Consider the following 17,460-nt stretch of genomic DNA (forward strand, 5'->3'; position numbering starts at 1 on the left):
AAATTAGTGCAGCCTTCCCCAACCTAGTGTCCCCAAGCTGTGTTGGACTACAACTCGCAATATCCCCAGCCCGACATGTTGATTGTGGATGCTGGGAATTGTACTCCAGCACATCTGGAGGGCACCAGGTTGGGAAAGGCTGAATTAATTTGCCAACAGTTTTCGTTTCTTGGATTTGGGGGTACATTTAAAAGTGTAAAGGAAGTACATGCTATTGTCTTTATGTTTTAAAAAGTATTCAGTAAAATGACTACATAATACAACATTTAAATCTCTTTTTTTCTCAAATATTTCAGATCAAATGCTTGTCTGTTGGGACAAAAAATAACATGGGGTATTTTTTTAGCTTTGTTTACTAAATACACATAAAATAAACATGCTAAATCCAATCACTGTCTAGGACATCAGAAGATTTTCTGATACAAACATTTGCATTTGCAATGCAAATGACCCTATGCAAATTAGACTAATTTCCATAGGAATGTTTCCCAATTCAGAGTTTTCTGAAAAACTCATATCACTGGGATTTGAACTCTGGCTACAGTGTGTAGTTTGGCTTGAAGGAGGAACACAGATAGCCTTCTTTTGTTTACAGAGTTGCTTCCGGAAGGGACAATTTGAGAGTGGAGAAACAGAGAGTGGGAGAGGATTAAGCACTCTCCACAAACCCATTCCTCGCTCTAAAGTCTAGTTATATAAAGCTGTTTTTCTTCCTTTTAAAAAACTGCTCTCCTGTGTACATTAGTGCATAATGTGTAGTTAGCCTTTGGATTTCCCCACAACCAGTTTAAAAGTGCAGCACTAAACAGCGACTTCACCTGGGGCTGAATGTAAATAGTACTATTTGTTCTTGAGATATATCCCAGGAAACAAGGTGGTGTTTCCTGGGATATATTTTGCTGAAATCAAGTGCTTCCTTGTATTGTCTTTACAACTGGAATGTCACTCCTGCTTAGATTCTGAAGGCTGTGGTGTCCTCGCCTTTTAAATAATTTCCATATATACAGTGCATTTCAAGTGTTCAAAGCTTTTCACTTCCATAACTCTAATCTTCACAACAGTCTCCATGTTGTCTTTGTATCGTTCAGGATATGAATGTAGGAGAGAGAGGGCAAGTAATGCCTTTGTATTTTCCAAATACACAGGATACTCTTAAAGATCTCTGACCTACTGTGCAGCCTCTCAGCAACCTCTCTGGCCTCATGATTGGCCCTGCAGATGGCACATGTAACAGTAATGAACAGATACACATGGACTGGCATCTGTGTTGGTGTCTTTGAAGAAAGAGGTGAAGGAGAAAACAGCTGTTCCTTCAGTATTCTCTTAAAACTGGAATAGTGTCGGAATCTTGAGCAGCTGTAGTTTCCAGTGGAAAACAAAAACACTTCTTTATTTAGAAAGGGACAAGTCATCATTATACTTCAAAAACATAATAAAATGGTTACCTGAGGATGATTACTGGTAAATGTGGTATCACTGGAGTTGCACCCCCCAGACAAAAAGCCTTTGGGCCAAATTAGACAGGATGTATGAGATCCATAATCAGGTCTTCTGTTTCTTTCATTTACTTTAAGAAATGTCCATGCTTCCCCACCTCCCAAATTGATTGGGACTGCAGTGCTTCAGGGGGATGAACTATTTCCCTGCATGGTTTTCTGGTGTAAATGTCCCCTATCTACAATTTGCCCCATAATAGCTTGAAGGAAAGCATTTACATCAGGAAACAGTGCAGTGGGGAAGGGTACTATCTCCTCCCGAGTTCCATGGTCAATTTTGGGGTGGGAGGTGGCTACGGCTATGTTTTTTTAAAAAGAAGTGATAGGGAAATCCAATCATGGATTGCAAACATATCACCTAGTTTGGCCCTTTGTTGGAGGAATTGGGTGAGGCCTATATGACAGCATACTGTTGTCATCAGTGGTGTAAGTCTGTATCTCTGTGCCATTCTATTTCCAGTGTGATTTTTGGCAGACGCAAGAAAAGATAACTGCTTTTCTCCAAAAAACTGAAGACTTCACAGAGGTGAAAAAGAGATGAAACAAGTCCTGAAAGGATTTGTTGGCAACATATGCCATCCAGGCTAATTGTGGGGGGAACTCTAAAGTGGGACATTTCTGGCATAGGCTTGGTGTGGCTGCTGATGTCTTTCATATTGAATCTGAGAAGTAAATGCTTTTTCACAAACAACATTCACAAATGAATGTTTAAAGAGGAGGAAATATTACTTGGCAATACAAAAAATAGACCTACCCACCCATGTACGCTTCCCAACAGATCCATTTGGCCTGCTAATACTGGATTTTTAAAACTCTGTGATCAGATTTTTTTGAAGGAGAAAATATTGAAATGTCTTAAAATATGTGGATATTGTGTGATATGCTGTCAAGTTAAATAGTGCAAGAAGAATTTAACTTTGCTGCCAGATTAATCTTTGTCAGCTTTCACCCTATTGTAGCTGCAAAGGCAAACAGATAAAGGTTTCAACTCTTCAAGAGGCCCAAGAGAAATGGGAGACAATATTTTTAAAATTAGGAAACTAGATGTTGCCCACAAAGCTTTTGACCAATAATACATATGGGATTTTATTCAAAGTTACACAAGTGGAAGTTGCCTCTGCCCAGATTTGCTGATTCCCCCCTCCCACTTCTATACCCCAGGGCTTTCCTGAAGGGACTTTTACCTTCAGGAGGGGCTGCGGGAGGGGGAGCAGAAGGAGCTGCAGTGAGTAGGTGCAGGAAACCGTGTTGCATAAGCAGACTTCCATTTCCGTAAGTTTAGATACATCTCATAAGAAGGAACAAGCGAAGTTCACTAGTGCGCCTAAAATTGCCTTATTTGCCAAAACTAAAGGGATACATTAATATACAAGCTCCATTCTAATGGACCATTAGGTGCTGAACAAGTGACCGTGGAGGTAGTGGGAAGCACCAGCACATTAGCTTAGAGCCTGGACAATTCATAGCACAGTTTGACTGGTGGACCTCATAGTTAGGTTCCTGCCCCCTACATATATTTGGGTACCAGCTAGTAGCAAATTGTGCATGTGGAAAGGTGTTCTAAAGCTTCTTTCTTTTTGCAATTTCCTTTAGAAAACATTGACTTTGATGCAGACTTGTACTGCTGTTTCCAAACTGTGGATTTCTGGATATTCAGTAGTGGCAAAAGGTCCAACTGTTTCTAGATAATCAGGCAGCTGTCTGCCTAATTTTGTTACCACACTACAAGTGTAATTAGAGCCATTTTCTCTGCAGCCTCTAGTGAAGCTTAATAGAAGGTTGGCTAACAGTGGACTGCTAAATGTGATGATCCTTGTGACCCACAGGAAGGAGTAATGGGATGAACTGAGGGGATTTCTCCTGAGAAGAAGGGTAGGCAGATGTCCTAAGATTTCAGGCCATATTTCATCCACCCCTCCTTGGATTCCTGCGTCTCTTTAGGATCATCTTTGAAATGGAATTCATTTTCCTACCTTACATCATGTTCTTTTGCTGCTTAGATCATCTGTCATAATGTGTTTCTTTTCCGCAGGTAATTTTATCATTTGCCCCTCTTCTTGTATCATGTCCAAGTATAGTTGGGATGTCCTAAAATTCTGCATCTTAGAATGCAAGCTCGAATTCTTCAACTAGCACAAATAACACAAATTGCATTGACTTGCATTAGTTTACTTGACTGACCTGTTTTGTCATAACAGTTTGGAGTTTGAAAAGGTACTGAAATCTGCTCTGTGGAAATTCCACAGTTTTGCACTGGTAACTATATTTGCTAGCATCACAGCCCTCCAGATTTTCAGGTTGCTTGAACATAATAGGACCACTTGGTTTTGTGAATCTGTTTTCTTTGATTTCATGTGGCCTGGCTGACCAAACAGCCTAAGTCATCCATTTGCAATCTCAGCCTTTATCCACTACTGATTCTCTAGCTCCGTGCTGCTACTCTCCAGAGCCAGTGTACTTCTTTTGAGAGAGTGAAGGCTTTACTTGCAAATGAGTCTGTAGGATTGCAGGCCTGTTTGCCCACACATTACTTGTATTGGGGTTGGATCCAGGGTCTGCTTTCTGCGAGTGGAAAGGGTTTGCTTGCAGAAGGTCCTTCTGCCCAATTTTTTGGGATCCACAGCTCACCCCATTCAGCAGGGTCTCCTGACTTTCTGTGAAGAATTTTCAGGGGGGTGGAGGGGCTGCCCTGGGAAGGAGGGCATGGGAAAGTCTGCTTCTGTCATTGCTGTTGATCTAGCTTAAATTTCAATCCAGCCTTTAGTCATGTGTGGCACATCAATGGCTTGAAAGTAAAAACAGTCCAAACCAAGACTCTTCCTTGTCTAGCCACTGTGAAATGATTCTTACTTGACATAGGGAACCAGACAAAAGTCTGTTTGCAAGCTAAGTGGGGGCAGATGGCTTTGGGAACCACAAAATCTGGGGAGGGCTATGCAAGGGTAGAACTATCATTGTTGTGCTTATTACGTCCATATCTTCTGATTTATAAAATCTCATCTCTTCTCAGTGCTATTGTGCAGAAAAGAATAGCTTGTTATAGAAAGTCCATGGCTTTTAGTGGAGTTCCTGGGATTAGGAAGCCTAGAGCTCTTTATAAATGGGATTTAGTAGAACTACTAGTATATGTGCATTGCAGAAATACTGAATTTTCCTTAAAGAACAGGCTGTATGAGTGATACTATTTTTGAAAGGAAGCTGTGTCCACAGCCCACTCAGATTCCCTGATAGACTCTCTGGCTATATATTTAATGGTAGTGCTGTGTTGCGATCTTGCTGTGTTTGACAAACCTACTCCAACTCCAAGAGAAGAGGAGGAGGATTTCTCTTAATTTCCAGTCTCTAGGCATAAGCTGCTCCCTTGAGAATTTTGATGGATGTCCTTGGCTCACATTTAATCTTCAAACCAGTACTGGCTTTTCCATGGCATGGCAGGTGAGATGCATGAAGAAGAGAGGATCCGAGGGCAGAGCAAATGTAGAAAGTGGGAAATCTAGGGAGAGATTGTGTAGCAGAAGGGTACAGGATAAGTAATATGTATTAAAGGCCCATAAAAAAGAAAGTCCTTGTTTGGATTCTTGTTCTCTCAGTTCTCTGCATGGATTCAAAGGTTGATGCAAGTTGATGGGATTTGAAAGTAGGTGAAAATATTTCATTGCATATTTATCAAAGTGAACAATCACTGAGAGCTGGATCCAGATTTAGGCTGGATCAGCTGTGCTAATAGAAGTAGACTTCCCAGCTCCCTCCTTTGCACAGTAGTCCCTCCAATCCCCTGAATATGCTACAGTTAGGAGAACCTGGTGAGTGGGAGGAGGGGGATCCCCCCAAATTGGAGAGAGAACTTCCATGAACAGAACCCTTCCTCTCATGGAAGGCAGATCCTAGATCCACTTTGAGAAACAAGAATGGGTATATGTTACACAGATTGGCTTAATCTGATAGTTTAACTTGCTTTGCTAGTTACTGTGGGTTTATTGCAGTGACAGCCCAAATGGCAAATGTTTTTGCTTGTATTACAAATAAGGGCAAGTGGTTCCTTCCATCTATAGTATAGTGTGGTGTAGAATCCATATAAGTGCATAAGGGCCCTTTCCTATCTGCATAGTCTATAGGTTCACTTAGTGGTAGCTGGTGGAGCCTGAAGAGAAGACTCTGGGATTTGCACACATGCAGTCCTGGATAGTGTGCTAGATTAGGTCCAAGCCTCACTTGAGACCTGTAGTTAAAGCCTTGGATTTTTATAGTGGTACTTCTAGTATGTGCCTAGGATAGTTTAATTCTACCACATGCACTGACTCTACAGTATTTTCCCCCTCAGTTTACAGAGCAGATACTTTGTGCATACATGTGTTCTGCAAATGGAGATTATCTCACATCAGGTATGAAGCACAATACTCACAAACCACAGCAACTATCTTGAACCCACTAACCACACTAAAAAGCTCCTTGGAACAAAAAAGGTTTTGGTTTTTTGCTTACTTTGTTCTTCCCAGCTTTGTGTAAGTAAATTACGTTCATAGAATTCAGCTTGTTCATGGATTGGAATCTAATATTTCCATAGAAAAATCCATCTAATATTTCCATAGAAAAATAGAGCCCAAAAGACAAAGATTTCCAAATAAATCTTCACAAAAATATATTGTAGCCTGACTGTTTCTTAAAATAGAGTTGTAGGGTACTGAAATAAATACCTTGCAACCCTTTTTGCATGTTTCCCCTTTCCACACAGTTTTCCTGACGACTGCAAGATTTAAAAAAGAAAAATGTCTATAATTTCCTCAGATAGTAGTTCCCAGTGAAATTGGGTTGAAACAGTGTTTGTTATGTTTTCAAGTGTGGTTCTGCAACCATGAGGTCTGGAAGACTATTGGGGGGGGGCAGGAGCAATGTAGGTGGTGGGTGTGGTTTATAAATCAAACAAATATGAAACGTCTGGCACTAGGGCTTTTAGGGAGACTTTCATACTAAAGAGGAACAGTGTTGAGAACTGGTAAATATGAGGACTGGCTTAACAGCCTTTGATGTATGGTTCTTGCTGTGCCCTTCCATGTTCCAGTTTAGCTGTTATTCTTCTGGTTATGTACATTTTCTTTTAAGCCATCTGTTTTACACAGGGAAATAAGCTAGAAATCCACTGTGGCAGAAAGAGATGGAATTTCCCTAGTCACTTTCCACTGTGTGTTTATGGAGACTAATTCCTAGACTAAGCTGTAGCTCCTTCTTGCTGTTGTAGACTCCTGAACATTTGTATTCAGCTTCTAACTGCAACTTCTAACTGCTCCATTGCATCGTCTGTGCTTGCTTCTAGCTTAGCTACTGCAGAAGCTACTACGTTCTGGGGAAAGAGCTTGCAGTCCCTGCCCCAGACCCTTTGCTTAGCTCAGCTGATGGCTGGAGTCTTTCCACTGCTACCCTCTGGTGGCTGTCACGTGTTACTGCAGTGACAGCAGTACGGAGTGGGTGAGGCAAATGAAGCAAGCAGAGAGAAATCAATACACAGAGAAAGCGAGACTGGGAAGAAGGAGAAGGGAGGAGTCGTCTCATCAGCCATTCTTGTCTTACAGGGTCCCAGCTGTCATTGGTAAAAGAGGAGGGAGGAAGAGGATTTACTATTGTGTGAAACAAGAGGGAGGGGGCAAGACAGAGAGGGAAAGAAGAGGAAAGGAAGGAAGCACCATTTGTTCCACCTGAGCTTGAGGTTCTTTGCAAGCTGGTGCTGGTCTTAGGTTGGAGGGTAGGAGCCAGTTCTGCCCCTGCAACAACAACCCCGCATCATGTCTGGTTACCAGGGCAAGAAGAACATCCCCAGGATAACTGTGAGTGGCTTAATTTCTGTTCTCCCCCCCCCCCATTCTTGCCATTTATGCATGATCTTTGTTTATTTGTTTTGTACCAGTTTACTCCACCCTACCACATATCAGCCCCTCTGCTCTGTTTTGTAAGAAACCGATACATACTTGCTTTAGAGGGTGCTCGCGTGTGTGTGTGTGTGTGTGTAGAGAATAGTGATATTATATAGCCAGTCAGCTTGCAGAAAGGGCAGGGGTGCATACAGGGATGGTTCCGAATAAGCAAATCTTGGATTTTTGTAATCTGTGCAATTGATGGGTGTAAAGATCTTCATTGTCTTATGCTGTTAAATTGCTATTTAGAAAACCTTTGTGTAAGGCAGCGATACTAGTCTGCAATATTTTCATGTCCCAAACTGTTGCGATAGACTCTCCGCACCCCCAACGGCTGTTGTCCATGTCTGTGGAACATAGTCAGGATTTGATGACATTCTGTTTTGCAAACCTGCATAGTGGGAGTGGGTGTCCCTCCTCCTCGTTCAGTTCAGGATGTTTGATCACTTTTTCATGCTTTGGACAGACCCTGTCTTTTTGGGAGGAGCTGATCTGACCAAGTCAGGCTGACTTTTAAACCAGGCTGGTTTTGATCCTTATTTTTTGTTCTGTCACCACTCTTTTTTAAGCAGGGACGCCGGTATGCTCAAGTTGCCTGCTGCATAGTTTTGTTTGCTGCATATTTGGGTGCGTCATGTGCTTTGAGTGGCGCAGGAAAAAGGAGGAATTGATTCCTCTATGAAAGTGAAACCTCTGATATACGAACAAGTATAAAGGATGTATTTTTTCTCTGCATCTAAATAGTGTGTTTGGGGGTGTTTGTTAACATGGAGGAAAAGGTATCTGATGGAGAGCGTGAAAGTGAAATGTTGTGAAAATTCGCAGGTTTTGCATCTTTCTTAGTGTGTGCCCTGCAGATGCATTTCCAGTGGCTTCGTACTCCACCCTGATTTATTGTTGATGCAATTAAACGCCTTGCAATGGGGGTACTCCCTTAGTCTTTAATAGGCCTGGGGTTTATTGTTGCTGGCTTCAGATGCAAGGAGTGCAGCTGTGCTTTGTCTCCAATGCATTTTAATGAAATCTTTTGTGGGATAGGGTATGCATTGGGGGAACGAGTGGCTACTCCATCTTTGAGGCAAACAAAGGAAGCACAACCAAGCACACACACACACACACACACACACACGCAACACATACACGGGAGAAAAAAGAAGCTTGGAGGATATATTGTCTTCTAAGACTACCTGCTTAGAGAGCAAATAATTTCCCAAAAAGATTCAGGTTTTGTTGGGATTTACAAAAACATATTTTTGGTTGAATGTTTTTTTGGGGGGTTGCTCATTTCTTGGATTTAAAACATTCTTGTGACATTGATGCTCATTAATTCATTTTGTGGTGTGTGAGGCATTTTTTCCTGTGACCTTAAATAAGGAAATTAACCTTAATCAAAGATGCTGGTTTGTTTTTTCCCCTTGCAAGAAACAACATTTTTAGTCCCTCCATTGGGTGAGACCTTTTTCTTTTAAGGTGCAATATACTGAGGATCCCAGTACAGACACTTGGGACTAATTATGGAAAGGAGCAGACATAGGCAACACCTTATTTCACATTCAGCTTTGTGAAGTACCATTTTGAACACTACTGAATTATTTGCCTTTAATGTCTCAATATTAACCCAATGGGAACCAATCTTTTAAATAGTTAAACCAGTTCTTACCTGCTTTCGATTAAAAAACAAAAAACTAAGGAGCCATGTAAAAGTGGTGCATTTTCTTCTCCCCTGGTTCTATAAGGTGTGACCTACATTAGCTAAATCCTATGATACTGTTTTCTTTTGTGCTACTGCACCTGACTGCAGCAGTTTTGCTTCTCTGGGTGTCTGTGCAGAGTGGCCACACCTACCTTGATATTCAGCATATCCAATGCTTTCTTTGAAATAACAGGAAGTCCAGCTGCACCAGGGGCTTGGTCACCTGCCCTAATGTCTAGATTTCATATTCTGGCCTCTTCTGGCAGTATGCTCACTGCTCTGTGGTGTCCTTTGCTTTGGGACAACAAGAAAAAGAGCAGATGTGGATTTAGCTTTTCCAGTTTTGTTGTGGTTCTTTTATCGGTGCTGTTTTGAATGGCTTTATGTGTTTTTTAACATGGTCAGTAGAAAGTATTGGGGTAGAAGTACAGAAAATAAATATTCTTTCTGAGAAGATGATGCTATGCCTTTCAAATAATTTTTAGCATTCTCAGGAATGCTCTGTCTTGAATTTTATCCTTTAAAAAAGTTTGTGAGGATGCCTTTTTTTCTAACTATGCACTGTAATATTGCTATACACCCAACTTGACTGGTAGTGTTAATAATTGGCAGTTATGTACTTCATGGTGACTGTTTACTACAGTAATAGAAAGGTTGCACTATTGTGGGAGCATTCCTTACTCAGTACTCAAGATGTAATTCCCCTGCAGACGAGACACTCAGGAATTGCTTCATTAGATGTGATGGGGCACCTCCTTCCAAAAGGGAGGTGTCTCCCTGCAATTTGTAGGGTGTGTCCTTTGATCCCATTGTACCTTTCACAATGCAACCAGAAGTACTTTCTAAGAGGGAAAGGATATAATGTGGCTCCCGATTTATATGCCCACAGCACTGATTGCAAATGTGGACAGTGCAGGCTGTGCACAGCCCACAATTTTTTCTCATTTGGCAGGTTGACTACCAGGGGATTGCAGTGCTGTGGGAAAACACCTGAGACCCAGGAAAATCCACTCTAAGGTATAAGAGCAGTGATCAGCTGTGTCATTAACCAAAGTCCCCTTCTTGTCATAGCTAGTAATAAATCCCACTGCTAGTAGTAGTTGTTGGTATAAAAACAGCGGTATGCTTCTACAGGTAGTATTGCCTGGTTGTATGTATGGGGCTTTTGCCTACAGGTAAACATAACTGTTTCTGAGTGATCATTATGGATAAGGCAAACTCTTGCAGAATGATAGTGTTACTTGCATGTATCTCAGACACACAATCATGTACACCTCCAAGCCTGTGCAAATGTTCATCTTGTGTATTGTTGGAAAACAGTTTGACGAAATGGAGATGGGCGATTGACTGTTTTTCATACTGGTACTTGTGAACAGCAGCTGTACTGTATATACATGGCTATTTTCAGTGTGTTCTGTGGACGCTGCCATTTTGAATATGGCTCTATATGCATAGAATGGCTACTCTACCTAAGTACCTGAGGAAGATGGTGAGGTAAGCTGAATAGAAGGAGTTGCAAATCATATATTAGTGCTAACCATGAGCATTGCACCTGAGCCTGTGATGATGGCAAAGATAGTTGAAGATTTGACTGGAAAATTCCAGTGTGTTTAGATTAAGAGATGTGAGACAAATAAGATACAAAATATATAAACAATGTGTATGTAGCATGCTCAGAAGAGTCTCTTTAGGAACTAAATTACAAGAACAATCCATGCTATTTTTTTAAAATAAGAATTTTAAAATATCTTGCCAAATAAAATGACAATAGTTGAGGTAGTTGCTGCATCTTGGTTATGATGCCAGGAGCAAATTCAGTCACTTTGGATCTGGAACATTTTGTGTCTCCTCCTGTTCATTGGGTTAGTAGAAGGTTGTCACCTCCATTTTGGCAGAGAAATGGAGGTCTGAAAGTAAAGTGACGTGCACAAATACATCTGCATCAACTCCGCGCTTTTGCTTTTAGACCAGTCTTACTCTCATCTTTGTGTACACTAGAGAGCTCCTATCTTCATAATATATTCCAGTGTATAAGAATATGCTATAGGGGGTCTGTCCATTATACATACCCAACTAGAAAACCCAACAGAAAGTCACTCATGAGTTCAGATTTCCAGCAGCAATCACATGGCCCAGGATAACACATGATAGATACCTGAGCCACCTTGTGGGTTATGTACAACAGTATTTACTTGCCCCTGCAATTCCCAAGGGTGATGGTATTTTGATTATCTTAGTTAGAAAAGGGGACACTACAGTACTGTCCTCTACAAGAGTGAGATGTATTGTTGTCATTACAATACCTTTGTAATGTTCCTTTCAGTAAGAGGAATGACATTTAAAACTCTGGTCTGCTTCCAAGCAATGTGCCTTGTGGATTTTAAATATGGAAAGTACTATCTCTCTGACTCAAGCTAGCCTGTTCCTTTTCTGATCTGAATCTTGAAGCATGTACCCAGTTATTTCGGAGCATCAGGTGACCTGTGCTGCAGAGAAGTGGGAATTGAGTATAGACAGGAAAATATGTCAGCATTATCCAAATTGAAAGAAAAGTAATAAGTGATGGTGTACAAGGAAGTGTAATTTAATATACACATCCCAGGGCAGCTTACATATGGTTGTAAGTCAGTGTCCCATCCAGCTAATTCACAGGGCCAAACCTGCTTAAGTTCCACATCATTGTGTATCATGAGACCATTCTCTCTGCATGGTGCAGAGTGATTATGTGAAACTGCATATACTTTCAAATTGACTTTATTGTCTGATTATCTGATACTTTAAAACATGAATGTACTTCTGAGAGTCAAACCTGTTCCTAAGGATCCATGAAAACATAATGTAGAATACAAGATGCACAAACTGTGGAGCTGCTCCAGGCATTTTGCTTTATCTTTTATGCAAAACTGTTATCCAAAAGATGTAGTTCATCTGTTTTCCATAGATCTTTCAATATGAAGTCCTGAGAATTCACCAAAATCGTTCAAAACTAATATGAGAAATGAACTTGAGATCAGGCTGGAAAAAATACAAAAAAAAACCCCTTGTTCTTATAACTTGGGCTCTTCTTCAGTTTGGATATGCATTCTGTTTCTCCCCAGTGTTTATATTTGTACAACGGTCAAATTGAAATGTCCTCCCAAGTATGAGGACCTAGTAGAGAAGGCATGGTCTGCTCTGTCTGTTAAAAACAGTATGAAAGATGAAATAAATAGCTGATGCGTGTTAAATCCACCCACCCACCCACCTGGCCACTGCCAATATCGAACCTCGATTTTACACCTTGTGAAGTTCATAGCATGGAAGTTCTGTTGCTTGAGGCATACAAGCAACTCTTAGCTGCCTTTTAATTGATTATCTGAAAAATGCATCTCCCTGCATTGAGCAGGCAATTTGACTAGATGATCTCCAAGATTCCTTCCAACTTTATGATTCTATTGTGTTGAATACTTACCCAGGGGAAAAAAAGCAAAGTGTTGTCACTTTTGAGCCCAATTTTTGGGTTCTGTTGATACTGTGGCTTCATTTTAGAGGAAAAGGAGGTGTTGGATTGAGGATTGTACATGCAGTGGGTTTAATACCTAATGGCTTGGCCTGGGGACAAGACACCTCAAATTACAAAAGGCATGTGATTGCTCATAGCATGGATTTCAGGAAATAACAAGCAGGAAATAGTATGAATTGGAAACTTGATTCAAATCACTGATCTAAAATTGGCCCTTTGTCTTGGTGATTTTGAATCAACAATTTAAGTTAAATCCAACTGTTCCAAGCCACTCTTCCTGGTTAGGAGCATTTTCTTGATCTGTGCTGCCAGTATTAAATCAGTGTTTTAAGTCAAGTTTCAACTTTTCTAATTTATTAGCATGCATACTAATTGGTGCTGTAACAGTTAAAATGTATATCTTTACAACTAAACAGCCTTTATACTACCTAGACATAATCCAAAACCTCTGTTTATGTAGTCCACATGCCTTTTGTACAAAAGAATTTATATTTGCTTGGAGACAGGAAAGCAACCTGGAATTAAGATTTTGTTTGGTGCTCTCTGTACATATGCAAAGACATGAAACAAGAACATTTACTTGAAGATTAAGTGCCCAGAACTTTCCAGAAACAAGGGTTGGTAGTTACTGGATAGAACAAGTGCTTCTCCAAGATGCGGAAAAGGGAAAATGCCCTTTGGTTGATATCGAAATATTCATAGTTTACTTATACAATGGTAATTAAAGTATGTGTTAGTTTTTGTGTGATATTTGTAATGCTAGAACTTGAAAGTTTCCTCTTTTCTACCTTTTTACTTTTACATAAAAGAGCAGGCTTTAAAACCCAATGAGTCTTGAATCATGTGTGCATTAATTCAGATTTAATTGTAAACTAAGAGGTTTTTTAGGGGAATTAGTAATATAACTAAAATCTTTTAAAAATAATCTGTATTAATGTTCCCTGGTTTGGAGCATAATGGTGGTGCATTTCTCCTACCAGGTTTTAATAGACACAAGCTGTCTCCTTAAAGAATCTGACAGAGGTGCAGGAACCTTCTGTCTTGGTCCTGGGCCCAATTCACACATACACAAGTAGGGCTTCCTTTCCAAAGCTGTGCAGACTTGTTCGTCTCTGTGGATTGAATGTTTGCTTGGTTAACTGGTTTTGTGAATCTGCCACAATAAAGACAAATAGGTAGCCATACAGCTCATCACACTCATGGCAATGATTTATACTTGTGGTGAACCACGAAGGGTTGACAAACTACATTTCACCTCTGCACATTCAGTCTGAACTGAAAGAAACCTGTGCATTAGCATTCCTTATGTATTCTCATAAAGTCAGTGGGTAGTATCTAATTGGAGTAGGGCCCCCCATTAGCCCTGGTCTGCAAGCGGCCCCTACTGCTTGCGCAGTGCGATATCGCGCTTCTGGGGGAAAGCCCTGAAACAAGTGGAAACACTCATTTCTGGAAGGGGCAGGGCTCTGGCAACTTCCTCTCTTCCAGAAATGAGTGTTCCTGCTCATTTCAAGGCTTGCCCCCAGAAGTGCAATATGTTGCACAAGCTATTGGGGCCGCTTGCAGACTGAGAACAGCAGGGCTGGCTACCCGTGGTAGGCTCCAATTGGATACTGCCCAGTGTTTTTAAGGATTTTGTGGGGGAGGGGGGATACGGATGTTGACTTGCATCTTCTAAAAATCAAGCCATCTGTCTTACTGATCTTGCTCCTGCAGTCAGGCATTACTGATATCTCTTCTTGCAGAAACTTGCAGTGATAGCCAAGTTAGTCTGCTGACAGTCCATGGAAAGTTATGGCATAATTTGTTAGCCTTGGAAGGTGATGTTTGTTTTTTCATCCTGTAGGAGGAAAAGTGACTTGTAGGCTAAGCTTTGTGTGAGAATTCACAAGCCGCAAGGTTTCCTATAACAATAGAATGGCTTCCCTGTTTTACAGAGGTATTCAGAGGAGGTAACAGAAAAGCCCTGGGATCTGTGCCAGAATCCCAAAAGAGAGTCCAAGGACTTAGATTCTTAATGCTTTTGTTGTGACTCCACAAGAGTAATTTCCCTCCATCATCTGCACCTTACAGATAAAATTTCCCTCAGGCTAACAGTGGCTAATGATGCAGTCTAACGCTGGGATTGGCAGGAAGATGTGGTTGGATGTGGGGAAGTGCAAATGAGCTTTGGCATGATGAACAGTGTGTTTATTGTAATAGTCTGGGAGATCTTGGTAACCATGCAAAAGCCCTTGCATTAGTCAGGCCCATTTCCTGATAAATGCTTCAGTTTCCTCTTTAGTTCCTCTTACATTTGAATGCATCCAGAACTTTCTGTGCCAAAACAGACATGATGTTATTATACGTACTCCCCTCTCTCTGCCTCCCAGCTAATGGCTGGGAGCTGTTGCTGACCTTCCTTTTTCTTATTCAGATGGCGAGTATGTCTGGCACCAGGGCCAGGCACAAATGATTATAAATGCAAGACTTCTAAATTGGGGACTACTTATTCATGATCTGGTGCATACTATACAAATGAAACTGCTGGGGACGTTAGCAACAATGAGCACACAGCATCTTTATATCTGTAACAAAGGGAACATTAAAAAAAATCTTGCACATTTTTGTTACAACAACATAGACTGCAATAAACGTGCTTCCAAATGCACTATGCATGTTTTTCTTCCTTTCTTTTTTTGATTTCAGATATATTATCAGTTACTTCTGTCTTTGAATTCTTGAAAAGAGAAAAGTGTACTTCAAGCACAAGTAACTTGCATCCAGCAGAAAGGGAAGGCAGGGTGCCAGTATGAGAGAGGTGCACAGAGACCTGTTCCTCTAACGTCCTGTTCAGTTGCTGGTTATGGGAGAAAAGTGGGGCTCTATTGAGTCCTGTTGGGAGTCTGAGCATTTCTACCTAAGGCTTTTATTGCATGCTCATGATTGGTCACTCATGGAACTTCGTGAGTCCTTTACATGATGATGTCAACCTCCGGAGCATCTCCTGCACTTTCAGACCTTTATCCCGCTTTTTAAAAGACCAGAGATAACCTGATGAGGAATGTTAGTCTGATATATTGGCTGTGTGTAATTGCGCAGTTCTGCTATAAGCACAGCAGCATCTAGTGGCTGTAAAATGAAATATATAGAACTTGCCGAGAAAGGAATTCCCTGATTCAAAGCACGTGTCTGGTTGTGTAAAGGAGCCGATTTTAATCCCACAAAGAATCTGGAAGCAGAAGCCCTGGCGAGTAGGCCTATACACCGATTCAGATTCGGAAGTCTGAAGCATGGCAGCCATTTTGTGACCATCTGCCATTTTGTGTCACAGGCCTAAGCAACAAGGCTCCACCTAGTGGTGGTGCATGGAACTTGCCAACATTGCCTCTGGTGGTCATGGGAGACATTGCAGGCTGCCTTTGCATGTCCTCATTTGTCTACTGCATGGGTATAAATAGCAACACAATGCATTTCAATGGGGATTTTATCTTCTACCCATCTAACTATTGGTATCCCCGCCTCCACCCCACCGCTTTTCTCATTTGCATAAAAGTGGGAGGTATTGATGTGGGGCCCTGCTCTCCCTAGCCCTGGTATCCAGAATTGAAACTGATCAGATTTTGTTAAGAACTTATTTGTTTATAATAGTTTATTTTGTGCCAAGGAAATCACCAGGTTTTCACTAACTTCACATCTAGAGGCAGTACATATTTCTATAAAAAATGTACATATTTTTGATAGAGAAGCAGGTTGAAGTGGTACATGTGAGTGGGAAAGGAAGTACTTGTTTGAGAACAGTGCGGGAAAAATATTTGATCTGATTGTAGCATAAGAATTATGAACTGGAGCTGATGCTTATTTGAAACTTTGCCTGCTCAGTCTTGAAAGAGGAAAGTTGGCCTTGTCATAGCAGTAGATGTCACGAGGGCAGAGGAGGTGGGATCACTGCTATAGCTGGGAATTCCCTTGTAATACCATGTACTTGGAAAAAAAATTCACTACTTGAAAAAATCGTAAACTATTTCTGTATTTAAAGTGCAAATCTCTGTAATGCTTATTTACTTAACTGAGATGTTTAGACAGTACTGAAAAACAACCATGGAACCCATCGCTTTAGGGATTTGAGGCTGAAGGTTGTTCATGTGTGGATTTATAACTATTTCTCCAACCTAGAAATAAGTAAGTGTGTGTGTGTGTGTGTGTGTGTGTGTAAAATGGACTCTGACAGGGTTTTCGAAACTGTTGGCTGTGCATTCACATTAAAAGATCTTGTTTAGTCTTACACAATAATCAAACTACCAACGATGATCAAAGTTGTTAATGTGTGGAGTTTTAAGTTGTTTCTTGTCTGAAATAGAATGAGCCTGGATATATAAAAAGTTGCATAGCATTTATTTGATTTTACTGATTATGATAACACAGTGACTTGCTTTTGTGTATCAATAAGACTGTTTCTTGCCTGATGTCCCCTGCTGCCTGTTAAGATATTCAAATGAGATCTTGTTTGGACAAAATAAGATGGATCTAGGTAAAAGGCAGGACCTTATCTGGTGTGCATGTCATTTGTAGAGTATCAGTCATCCCAGGGACAGACAGCTTGAGCCTGACACAGCAAGCATTTCAAAAGAAAACAAAGGCCACCTTTAGGGCCTTTTGGATAGAAGCTGACTTTATATATTTTGGTTTTAACTGCTTTGAAGTGTTTTGATGGATGGTACTGTGTGTAATAGAATTTTATATATTTACGTTGTTCTTGTTTTAAAGTTGATTTGAACTCCCAGCCAGCTATACCTTCTTTCAAGATAGTCCGTTTGATTCTCCTTCCACCCTGATTTTCCATCAGTTTTGGCCGACCCCAGACACAGTATTCTATGGCCACTG

The 17,460-nt window shown here is 40.8% G+C and overlaps 1 protein-coding gene across 2 annotated transcripts in view; it reads left to right on the plus strand.

Annotated features, from left to right (window-relative positions):
• The window catches only part of DPYSL3 (dihydropyrimidinase like 3), a 106,491-nt gene that overhangs the window by 31,315 nt on the left and 57,716 nt on the right, over positions 1 to 17,460 (plus strand). Inside the window, exon 1 of one of the 2 annotated variants that reach the window (XR_014788373.1) lies at positions 7,137 to 7,315. The exons of the other annotated variant lie outside the window; for it this stretch is intronic. The gene's annotated coding sequence lies outside the window, so the exon portion shown is untranslated. Of the gene's footprint in view, positions 1 to 7,136; positions 7,316 to 17,460 lie in introns of those variants that run through there. 2 annotated transcript variants of the gene reach the window in all.

This window comes from Heloderma suspectum, chromosome 2 (genome assembly GCF_057233095.1).
Source record: "Heloderma suspectum isolate Gila_16-S chromosome 2, 16-S_ref, whole genome shotgun sequence".
Classification (NCBI taxonomy): Eukaryota; Metazoa; Chordata; class Lepidosauria; order Squamata; family Helodermatidae; genus Heloderma; species Heloderma suspectum.